The 12,323-nt window shown below is 40.4% G+C and overlaps 1 pseudogene; it reads right to left on the minus strand.

Annotated features, from left to right (window-relative positions):
* LOC129144488 (septin-14-like) overlaps positions 1–12,323 on the minus strand; it is a 43,663-nt pseudogene that overhangs the window by 25,976 nt on the left and 5,364 nt on the right.

Raw genomic sequence — 12,323 nt, forward strand, 5'->3', positions numbered from 1 at the left:
CCAGGAGGCAGAGGTTGCTGTGAGCCGAGATCACACCATTGCACTCCAGCCTGGGCAACAAGAGCTAAACTCCATCTCAAAAAAAGAAAAAATTTAAAACACAATAAGCTGTTACTTCACCCATGCTAAAATGACTATTATCAATAAGACAAACAAGTGCTGGTAAGGATGTGGAAAAAAGGGAACCCTTGTACACTGTTGGTGGCAATGTAAATTAGGACAGCCATTATGAAAAACAGTATGGAGCTTCTTCAAAAAATTAAAAATAAAACAACTACCATATGATCCAGCAATCACACTACTGGATATATATACCTCCCCAAAATGAAGTCAGTATGTCAGAGAGATACCTACACTACCATTACTCACAAGAGCCAAGATATGGAAGCAATCTAAGTGTCCATGAATGGATGCATGAAGAAAAAATGTGTGGTATATATATGCAATGGAATACTATTCAGCCTTACAAATCAGGAAATCCTATCATTTGCAGCAACATGGATGGAACTGGAGGACTTTACACTAAGTGAATATGCCAAGCACAGAAAGACAAATAGTAAATGATCTTACTAACATATCAAATTTTTAAAAGTTAAACTTATAGAAACAGAGAGTAGAATGCTGGTTACATGAGTTAGGTAGAGGGTATAGTAGGAGAGATGTTAGTCAAAGGATACAAACTTTTAGTTAGATAAGAACAAGTTAAAGAGATCTATTGCACAACATAGTGACTGTGTTAATAACAATATTTTATACTCTTGAAAATTGCTAAGACAGATGTTAAGCTTTCATCACAAAAATAATTGAGATAACACATGTTAATTATATCAATTTAGCCATTCTACAATGTATATGTATTTCAAAACATCATGTTGTACATGATAAGTACATACAATTTTAGTTGTCAATTAAGATTAATTAATGAAAAATAATTTGTATGGCTCTCTCCTGTGTTTATCATGTCCAGAAGATTGATAATATATGGTTTATTGTGATTAATACTGTGACCAAATTTTATACATCAACATATAGTACAGATATATATTTTATAACACATACTAATATATAATACAACATAATATATATTAAAACATTAAGTTTATATATTAAAACATTAAGTTAAACAAAAGTTTAACAAATTTTAAAATTTCTAATATGTCATTTTTTGAAAAACATCATTCGGGGCTGGGCATGGTGGCTCATGCCTATAATCCCAGCACTTTTAGAGGCCAAGGCAGGTGGATCACCTGAGGTCGGGAGTTTGAGATCAGCCTAATATGGTGAAACCCTGTCTCTACTGAAAATACAAAAATTAGCCAGGTGTGGTGGCAGGCACATGTAATCCCAGCTACTCAGAAGGCTGAGGCAGGAGAATCACTTGAACCTGGGAGGCAGAGGTTGAGGCGAGCCAAGATTGTGGCACTTGCACTCCAGCCTGGGTGACAAGAGAAAAATCTGTCTCAAAAAACAAACAAAAAAACCAAAAATATCATTTGGAAACCAGTACAAGTAGAAATCTTCCATTCCCCAATAATTAGTACCATAACTATATGAACAAGATAATAAATTACTGCTTACTACACTATTCTAACTCATTATGATGCTAAATAATAATATAAATGTCAAAGGTATAATCTTTAGCCAAAGGTAAATTGTACTTTGTTTTAAAAAGTTTATCACTCTTTTTTCTAGTGACCAGTTTAAAATGGTTTCTACATTAGCTAGCAATGAGTTTATGCAACACATCTACACACTAGTATTTTTGCTTCCATTTTGTTTAAAGTGCTTTCCAGCATTCTCAATGTCATAATTTATACAAAGACAGATAATATGCACGTGGCACATTGGGAGCATCGGGATAAACAAAGAGGTTCTTCCCAGCCTCTGGAGATTTTGGCTTAAAGCAGCGTTCAGCAGACTTCTATGAGAATGAGTCATTGTCACAGTAAGCATTAATTTACATAAAACAGAGTTTGCATTCCTCATTAGTAATTGTTAACTTACAGATTAGCAAGAGTTACCAATATTAGCTCAATTTAAAATGTTACTTTGAGACTACGAATGATACACATATATTTAACTTAATCATTCCAGAGTCTGCCCTCTTTCATATTTACCTTGCAAAACTCCCCAAGGGTAGTAACAGCCTCTGACCATCCTTTTTCCAACTTTCACTTCAACCATACTCCCTACCACAGCAAACGGTAACAGTCCCTAGAAAACAAGAATGATATGAATTGAATTCTCTAGCACCAATAAAGCTTACTATATTACTCTCACTCCTGTTATAAAAATGACAGCGATGACAATATTGTAATAAATTTAATTAGGGATCTACCCTGTGTCTCATTTTAAGACTTGACAGTATGCGCTAATTGGTTTCTGTCAGCATCAGTCTCAGGCTGTGCACACAATTGGAAACTGTCTACTGAGCAGAGCCTAAAGCAAGGTATCCTGCTGTAGGAAACACAAAGAAAAAGGATTTTTAGTAGACATCATTTTTCTCACACTATCTTTACCCTGAACCATCTTCACCCTGAACCATCTTTACCCTGAATGTTGAAGAAATAACATGCAAGTAACTTTTAACTCTGGTATAAAAGTTAAAAGACGAAATATTAAAAATCACTACCACTATTATAATAATTGATGGATACAATATAAAATGTATTAATAAGCAATACTCTATATGTCTCAATAAATTATGTTTATTTTTTGAGACAGAGTCTGACCCTGTCACCCAGGCTGGAGTGCAGTGGCATGAGCTTGGCTCACTGCAACCTCCACCTTCCAGGTTTGAGTGATTCTCCTGCCTCAGCCTCCGGAGTAGCTAGGATTACAGGCACCCGCCACCACACCTAGCTAATTTTTGTATTGTTTAGTAGAGATCGAGTTTCATCATGTTGACCAGGCTGGTCTTGAACTCCTGACCTCAGGTGATCCGCCCACCTTGGCCTCCCAAAGTGCTGGGATTACAGGTGTGAGCCACGTGCCCAGCCAAAAGAATTTTTTAAATTTTACAGTACTTAGCATTTAAATTCAGAAATCTATTTAGTGTTTGAGGTATCTTAAAATAAAGGTGGTGTAAATCATAGGAAAAGAGAAATGGAAGAAATGGAATTAACAGTTAGTTACAGTTACCTGTTACATTCTAGACTCTGTGTGTCAGATCCTGACACTTACACTTCAAGAAAAAAAAACCCTTAATAGAGATGTCATTGATCCCATAGCATGGATAAGTTAACAGTCTCAAGGAAGATGAGTGAATTTTGCAGGATCTTTTGGCTTTTAAGCAGAGAAGCTAGGATGGAAATCTAAATCTATATATATACTTTCAAAATTTATCATCTTTTGGCTGGGCATGGTGTCTCATGCCTATAATCCCAGCACTTTGGGAGGCCAAGGTGGGTGGATCACCTGAGGTCAGGAGTTCAAGACCAGCCTTGCCAACATGATGAAACCCCATCTCTACTAAAAATACAGAAATTAGTTGGGCGTGGTGGTGAGCACCTGTAATCCCTGCTACTCAGGAGGCTGAGGCAGGAGAATTGCTTGAATCCAGGAGGCAGAGGTTGCAGTGAGCTAAGATTGCACCATTGCACTCCAGCCTGAGCAACAAGAGTGAGACTCCATCTCAAAAAAACAAATCATCTTTCAAATTTTAAGCTAATATTTTAGGCATTTACTAGCATAAAATATTTACACAAATAAAGAGTTTAGTCATCTTTACTACTGCCCTGATTCTAAAACCAGAGACAATACAGCATTCTGCATCCAAGCCCCATCTACTGTTTTTGAGGCTAAGTCCTTGGCAAGTGCATTTGAGAGTTGGAGGCTCCCTTTTACCACTCAAGACCTACTTGTGAAATAGGGGCCCTTCCTTGTATGCAGAAAACAGAGAAGATGGGGGCCCTGACCAACCTTGCCTAGTTCATGAGGCAGTGGCTCATTGTGTGGGGAAGCAATCCAAAGAACCTCAGACTGCTGCTCCTCCACAATGAGCTCTCAGTTACCAGCAGTGCCTGAAGCTTCAGGGTTGGGGGGTAACCTGCCATTGTTTCAACCCACAATTCCAGAACCCTGTCTCAGAGATTTTGGCTTGGAGGGGAAACAGGCCAAGAAACAGAGAAAACCCATCCAAAAATTTAAATGTAATCCCAAGGGACCTTAATAGCCAAAAAAAATATTGAAAGACCAAAGTTAGAGATCTCACACTTCTAGAATTCAAAACATATTACAAAGGTACAGTAATCAAAATAGTTTGGGAGTAGCATAAAGACAGACATGTAGACCAATGGAATCAAATACAGAGTCCAGGGTTAAACCTCCCTTACCTATTCTTCTATTGATGGACATTTGGGTTGCTTCCATCTCTCAGCTACTGTGAATAATAATGTGATTTATATGCTTTACAAATATCTAAGTAAGTCCCTACTTTCGATTCTTTCAGATATATACCCAGAAAGAGGATTGTTAGATCATATGGTAATTTTATTTTCAATTTTGGAGAAACCACCTGTATTAGTCTATTTTCATGCTGCTGATCAAGATATACCTGAGACTGGGAAGAAAAAGAGGTTTCATTGGACTTACAGTTCCACGTGGCTCGGGAGGCCTTAAAAGCATCATGGGAGGTGAATGGCACTTCTTACATGGCAGCGGCACGAGAAAATTGGAAGAAGCAAAAGCAGAAACCCCTGATGCATACATCAGATCTCGTGAGACTTATTCACTATCATGAGAATAGCACGGGAAAAACCTACCCCCCACGTTTTAATTATCTTCCACTGGGTCCCTCCCAAAATACATGGGAATTCTGGGAGATACAATTCAAGTTGAGATTTGGGTGGAGACACAGCCAAACCATATCACCACCATACTGTTTTTCATAGTGGTTCTAGATGAGAAAAACTGTAAAACACTACTGAAAAAATCAGGGACAGGCCTGGTGCGGTGGCTCATGCCTGTAATCCTAGCACTTTGGGAGGCTGAGGCAGGTGGATCACCTGAGGTCTGGAGTTCAAAACCAGCCTGGCCAACATGGCGAAACACCATCTCTACTAAAAATACAAAAAAAAAAAAAAAAAAGGAAACCCTCAGGGACTATCTAAATAAATGGAAAGACATTCCATGTACATGGATAGAAAGACTCAATATTGTCAAGATGACAATTTTCCATAACTTAACCTACGGATTCACCACAATCCCAGTCAAAATTTCACCAAATTATTTTGTGAATAACAAATAAATATAATATGTAATAACAAACAAATAATAACAAACTAACTCCAAAATTTATATGAAAAGGCAAAAGAACTAGAATAGCCAACACAATACTGAAGAACAACAATTTACTACAAAGCCATAGTAATTAAAACAGCATGGCATGGGCAAAATAACAGACAAACAGATCAATGGAACAGAGTAGAGAGCCCAGAAATATGCCTACACAAATAGAGTCAATTGATATTTGACAAAGAAGCAATGGGAATTCAATGGAGAAAAGACATTCTTTTCAACAAATGGTGCTGGAACAGGATATTCACATGCAAAAATAAGAATCTATAAACAGACCTTACGTATTTCACAAAATTAACTCAAATTGGATCATAGACCTAAATGTATAGCATAAAATGATAAAATTCTTACAAGATAATGTAGAGTCCCAATTAGGGAAGGGGAGTCAGGCTTGTGGGAGCAGAGGAAAGAAAAAAAAAAACAGATAAGCTACAAGTATGCCTTTCTTCATAATCCAGAACACACAGCCCTCCTGCACAAATAACTCACAATCTTCCTGTGTCTAGGTATCAGTAGACCCTTGGCTGATACAAAAAGTTGCAAGTTAAGTCACTGCCACTGATAGTGGCAGGAGGTGGACAAATGCCTAGGCAGATAGGGGCAAGTTCCCAGGGAAATCCCACCTCCCAAGCCAAAGACAGTTTAAAGCCTGAAAGCCAAGCTACAAGTCAAATCCATGGACTGGATTGAGAACCTGTCTTCCTGCTTGGTGCACTTTCCTCTGACTGATCCCCACCCTTCAGCTGTTTTACATATACCTATGCTTCCTAATTTTTTTTTTAACATAGTTGTGCCCACCTTTGGGTGGTGCCTTTGTTTTAACCTTTTTGCATACTCACAAACCAATCAGCATGCACTCCCCTATTCTGAGTCCACAAAAGCCCTGGGCTTAGCCACACAAGGAGAGAAACCACCCCCAGGTCCCCTCTCCACTGAAAGCTGTTCCATCACTCAATAAAATTCTTCTCTGCCTTCCTCATCCTTCAATTGTCAGGGTATCCTCATTCTTCTTGGATGTGGGAAAAAAGCTCATGAATCGCCGATCTCAGGTAGAAGCTATAACACAGGCAGGCTAGGGCATGATAGCCCAGCCGCAGGCTGAGCCACTGTGCAAGCCAGACTGGGCCAAGTGGATGGGGAGCCTCCTGTGTGGCAGGTAGCACGCCCAAGCAAGGCCCAGGTGGGGGTGTCACTGGCCAGACGTCCCTGGCTGAGAATGACTGAGGAATCCTGCATCACAACCTTGGCATTATCAGCACCACACAAAGCCCTCTTCAGCATACAGCCTAAGAACTATCCTATACAATCTCCAGCAATCCTTTGTTGGTTTGCAGTCAGCTTCTTTCTTGCAAGCTGCCCATTGCCTCCCTAGCAATGTATGTTTCTACTTTCTTTAATAAATCTACCTTCCCTACCTACAACAAGGTAAATTCTTTCTTTCTTTCTTTCTTTCTTTCTTTCTTTCTTTCTTTCTTTCTTTCTTTCTTTTTTTTTTTTTAAGAGAGAATCTCACTCTGTCACCCAGGCTGGAGTGCAGTTGTGCAATCTTGGCTCATTGCAACCTCTGCCTCAACAAGGTAAATTCTTTTATGCCTGTGCCACCAGTCCAGATAGTCATCACTCCCTCACAACAGATAACATAAAAGGAAATATAGGAGACTTTGGGTTTAGCAATGACTTCATCGATATAACACTGAAAACATGATCAATGAATAGAAAGAATAGATGAGTTGGACTTCATTAAAACTAAAACTTCTGGGCTGGGTGTGGTGGCTCATGCCTGTAATCCCAGCACTTTGGGAGGCTGAGGCAGGTGGATCACGAGGTTAGGAGTTCGAGACCAGCCTGGCCAACATAGTGAAACCTCGTATCTACTAAAAATACAAAAATTAGCCAGGCATGGTGGTGGGCACCTGTAATCCCAGCTACTCAGGAGGCTGAGGCAGAAGAATTGCTTGAACCTGGGAGGGGGAGGTTGCAGTGAGCCAAGATCACACCATTGCACTCCAGCCTGGGCGACAGAATGAGACTCCAACTCAGAAAAAAACAAAACAAAACACTAAAACTTCTGGTAGTCAAAGACACTGTTAAAGATAACAAGATAAGCCACAGACTGAGAGAAAGTCTCTGTAAAACACACACTTGATAAAGGACTGATGTCCAAAATATACAAAGAACTCTTAGAACTCAACAACAAGAAAATGAACAACCCGATTAAAAATGGGCACAAGATCCAAATAGCCACCTCAACAAAAAAGATATTCAGATAACAAATTAAGATGTAAAAAAGATGATCAACATCATACATCCTCAAGGAATTGCAAATTAAAAGAAAAATACATGGTACTACACATTTATTAAATTTCCACCCAGTGAATCTAAAATAAAAGTTAAAAATTGTTTTTAGGTTGGGCACAGTGGATCACACATATAATCCCAGCAATTTGGAAGGCTGAGGCAGGCAGATCACCTGAGGTCAGGAGTTCGAGACCAGCCTGACCAACATGGTGAAAATCTCTACTAAAAATACAAAAAAAAAAAAAATTAGCCAGCCTTGGTGGTGCAGGCCTGTAATCCCAGATACTTTGGAGGCTAAGGCAGGAGAATCATTTGAACCCGTGAGGTGGAGGTTGCAGTAAGCCAAGATCACGCCACTGCACTCCTGCCTGGGTGACAGAGTGAGACTCCATCTCAAAAAAAATAGAAGACATAAATGTCTTCTTTTGAGAAGTGTCTGTTCATGTCCTTGGCCCACTTTTTGATGGGGTTGTTTGTTTTATTCTTGTAAATTTGTTTGAGTTCACTGTAGATTCTGGATATTAGCCCTTTGTCAGATGAGTAGGTTGCGAAAATTTTCTCCCATTTTGTAGGTTGCCTGTTCACTCTGATGGTAGTTTCTTTTGCTGTGCAGAAGCTCTTTAGTTTAATTAGATCCCATTTGTCAATTTTGTCTTTGTTGCCATTGCTTTTGGTGTTTTGGACATGAAGTCCTTGCCCATGCCTAAGTCCTGAATGGTAATGCCTAGGTTTATGCAGCCAAAAAACACATGAAAAAATGCTCATCATCACTGGCCATCAGAGAAATGCAAATCAAAACCACTATGAGATACCATCTCACACCAGTTAGAATGGCAATGATTAAAAAGTCAGGAAACAACAGGTGCTGGAGAGGATGTGGAGAAATAGGAACACTTTTACACTGTTGGTGGGACTGTAAACTAGTTCAACCATTGTGGAAGTCAGTGTGGCGATTCCTCAGGGATCTAGAACTAGAATTACCATTTGACCCAGCCATCCCATTACTGGGTATATACCCAAATGACTATAAATCATGCTGCTATAAAGACACATGCACACGTATGTTTATTGCAGCATTATTCACAATAGCAAAGACTTGGAACCAACCCAAATGTCCAACAATGATAGACTGGATTAAGAAAATGTGGCACATATACACCATGGAATACTATGCAGCCATAAAAAATGATGAGTTCATGTCCTTTGTAGGGACATGGATGAAATTGGAAATCATCATTCTCAGTAAACTATCGCAAGATCAAAAAACCAAACACCGCATATTCTCACTCATAGGTGGGAACTGAACAATGAGATCACATGGACACAGGAAGGGGAATATCACACTCTGGGGACTGTGGTGGGGTGGGGGGAGGGGGGAGGGATAGCATTGGGAGATATACCTAATGCTAGATGACGAGTTAGTGGGTGCAGCGCACCAGCATGGCACATGTATACATATGTAACTAACCTGCACAACGTGCACATGTACCCTAAAACTTAAAGTATAATAAAAAAAAAAAGAAAATGTGGCACATATACACCATGGAATACTATGCAGCCATAAAAAATGATGAGTTCCTGTCCTTTGTAAGGACATGGATGAGATTGGAAATCATCATTCGCAGTAAACTATCGCAAGAACAAAAAACCAAACACCGCATATTCTCACTCATAGGTGGGAACTGAACAATGAGAACACATGGACACAGGAAGGGGAACATCACACTCTGGGGACTGTTGTGGGGTTGGGGGAGGTGGGGAGGGATAGCATTAGGAGATATACCTAATGCTAAATGACGAGTTAATGGGTGCACCACACCAGCATGGCACATGTATACATATGTAACTAACCTGCACATTGTGCACATGTACCCTAAAACTTAAAGTATAATAATAATAAAATAAAAAATAAAAAAACAAACAAAAAAAAAGAAGACAAAAGAAATTATTCATTTTGCAAACTGAATCTTTGTATACCCTTACCTATATCACAAACAAAATTTTGAGAGCAGCAAGAGAAAAACATCTTGTCCCATATAAGGGAGCCTGCGTTAGACTATCAATGGATTTCTCAACAAAAATCTTGCAGGTCAAGAAACAGTGGGATGATTCAATGTACTGGAAGAAAGAGAAAGAAGAAAAGGAATACTTTACCCCCAAAAAACTGTCCTTTAAGAATAAAGGACAGGCTGGGTGTAGTGGCTCATGCCTGTAATCCTAGCACTTTGGGAGGCTGAGGCAGGCAGATCACCTGAAGTCAGGAGTTCAAGACCAGCCTGGCCAACATGGCAAAACCCAGTCTCTACTAAAAATACAAAAATTAGCCGGTGTGATGGTGGGTGCCTGTAATGCCAGCTGCTCAGGAGGCTGAGGGAGGAGAATTGCTTGAACTCAGGAGGGAGAGGCTGCAGTGAGCTGAGGCCCCACCATCACACTCCAGCCTGGGCAGCAAGAGCAAAACTCTGTCTCAAAAAAAAGAATAAAGAACAATGCTCCCATCTGATCATTTCAGCTGTGGCCTGGCACTCTTCTGAGAGCCCAGCCCCCAGGTAATCTGCCCTGGCGCTGCTGTCGTTTTAGCATTCTGCAATTGCCTGAGCATTCTTCCCGCCCCGCCTATGTTTATTGCCAGCTGTGTGGTGGCCAACCTGCCCCTCTCTATCACAGCCAGCACCTGAACCCTGGGTACCTGAGGACACATATGCCAGCCTTTTCCTGATGCAGTCCCTCCAGTACTTATGCATGCCATCCAGAACACCATATAGGGATCTGAGAATCAAGAAAATGGCTAGCCTAGTCCACCACTGGCACCTGATCACTCCCTCTGGAGACTAAGGCTGTGCTGACCCAGCTAGCCAACACTACAACAGCTGAAACCCATCCTCATGTGCTGAAAGGTGAAGCTGCTTCCCCTATGTACACAAAGTAGCAGCATTCCTTCATGAGAGAACAGGCAAGCCACAGGGCTGTCTGTATTGGCCTGAGGGAAGAGGTCCTACCCTGAGGTTGCTCCTAGGAAGAGCCACAAGACAGGCATTTTCAATGGCTCTTGGCTACATTATGACCTGGAGATAGATGACAGTGTCTGTCTGAACAGAGTCATGAGCTCTGGGACAGGGGTATGATAGGGAAACAGATCATTTTCCTACCTACACAGGAGATAGAGCTGGTACAGCTCCTCCCTCCCTACAGAGACCTGTGAGAATTTCACTAGGAGCTGCACCAGCCACCCCTGTAAAGGCTACTGTTCACGCTCATCATTGAGATGTTGGTGGGTAAGCTTTGTGGTCCAGCTCTGCCCAGCTTTGTCTTCCCCTCTTTGCTGAACAGGCAACTCAGAGTCTAGGCATTACATAGACCAGCCTATCACCTGAAACTACAGAGAGGAAATCACAGTAAACAAAGATCAAACACACACCATCTGCTTCTGCCATAGCTGGCTCTTACTCATAAGTTCCACTTACAGGCATGCAGGTTAAACTGCACAAACCAATAAAAAGTCTACTGACAGAAGGGCACAGGGCTAAAGAAACAAAGCCAAAGCCCACTACCCGAAATATGCTATAGTTACACCCACAAGGGGGAAAAGCCCCATCTAAATTAAAGTAAATTCAAAAATAAGAATTGACAACCTCCCCACATGAGAAGAAACCATCATGAGAACTTTGGCATCATGAATAAATAAAAAAAAAAGCAGAATATTTTGACACTACCAAAGGACACACTAGCTCTATGGCAATGGATCCTAACTAACCAAAATGAAAATTCTGAAATGAAAGATAATGAATTCAAAATATGGATTATAAGGAAGCTCAATGAGATCCAAGAGAAAATTGAAAATCAACACAAAGATATCAGAACAATGCAGAATGTGAGCAAAGTACAGATATCTTTAAATAAAAACAATGGAATTTCTGGAAATGAAAAACACACTGAAAGGCTGGTTTACAGTTGAAAGCTTTAACAAAAGGCTAGACTAAGCAGAAGACAGACAGAAAATAGGATCCCAGTACCTTCTAGCAGGTAAAGTTTCTTCTGAGAAGTCTGCTGTTAGTCTAATGTGATTTCCTTTACAGAGGATTTGAAAATTCTCTCTTGCTTCCTTCAGAGTATTTTCCTTCTAGTTGCCTTTGGATAGTCTGGTGAAGTTCATCTTGCAAAATATTTCGAGGTATTCTATGAGCTTCTTGCATCTGGATGTGTACCTTTCTAGCAAGGCCAAGAGACTTTTCCTGATTATTCCCTCAGATATGTTTCCAATCTTTTTCCCTTTTCCTCTTCTCTCTCAGGAATGCCTACAACTCATAAGTTTGGTTGCTTTACATAATTTCCTATTTCTTGAACTCTTATTTAAATTTTCTTTATTTTTTGACTGACTGTGTTAGTTCAAAAAACCTGTTTTGTTTTTTGAAAAGATAAGAAAATTGATATGGTGCCAGGCTGGGCACAGTGGCTCATGCTGTGCCCAATTTTGGGAGGGTGAGACAGGTGAATCGCCTGAGCTCAGGATTTCAAGACCAGCCTGGGCATGATGGTGAAACCCTATCTCTACTAAAATACAAAAGATCAGCTGGGCATGGTGGCAGATGCCTGTAATCCCAGCTACTCAGGAGGCTGAGGCATAAGAATTGCTTGAACCTGGGAGGCAGAAGTTGCAGTGAGCCAAGATCGCCCCACTGCACCCCAGCCCGGACAACAAAGCAAAACTCTGTCTCAAAAAAATAAAT

The sequence above is a fragment of the Pan troglodytes genome, chromosome 6 (assembly GCF_028858775.2).
Source record: "Pan troglodytes isolate AG18354 chromosome 6, NHGRI_mPanTro3-v2.0_pri, whole genome shotgun sequence".
NCBI lineage: Eukaryota > Metazoa > Chordata > Mammalia > Primates > Hominidae > Pan > Pan troglodytes.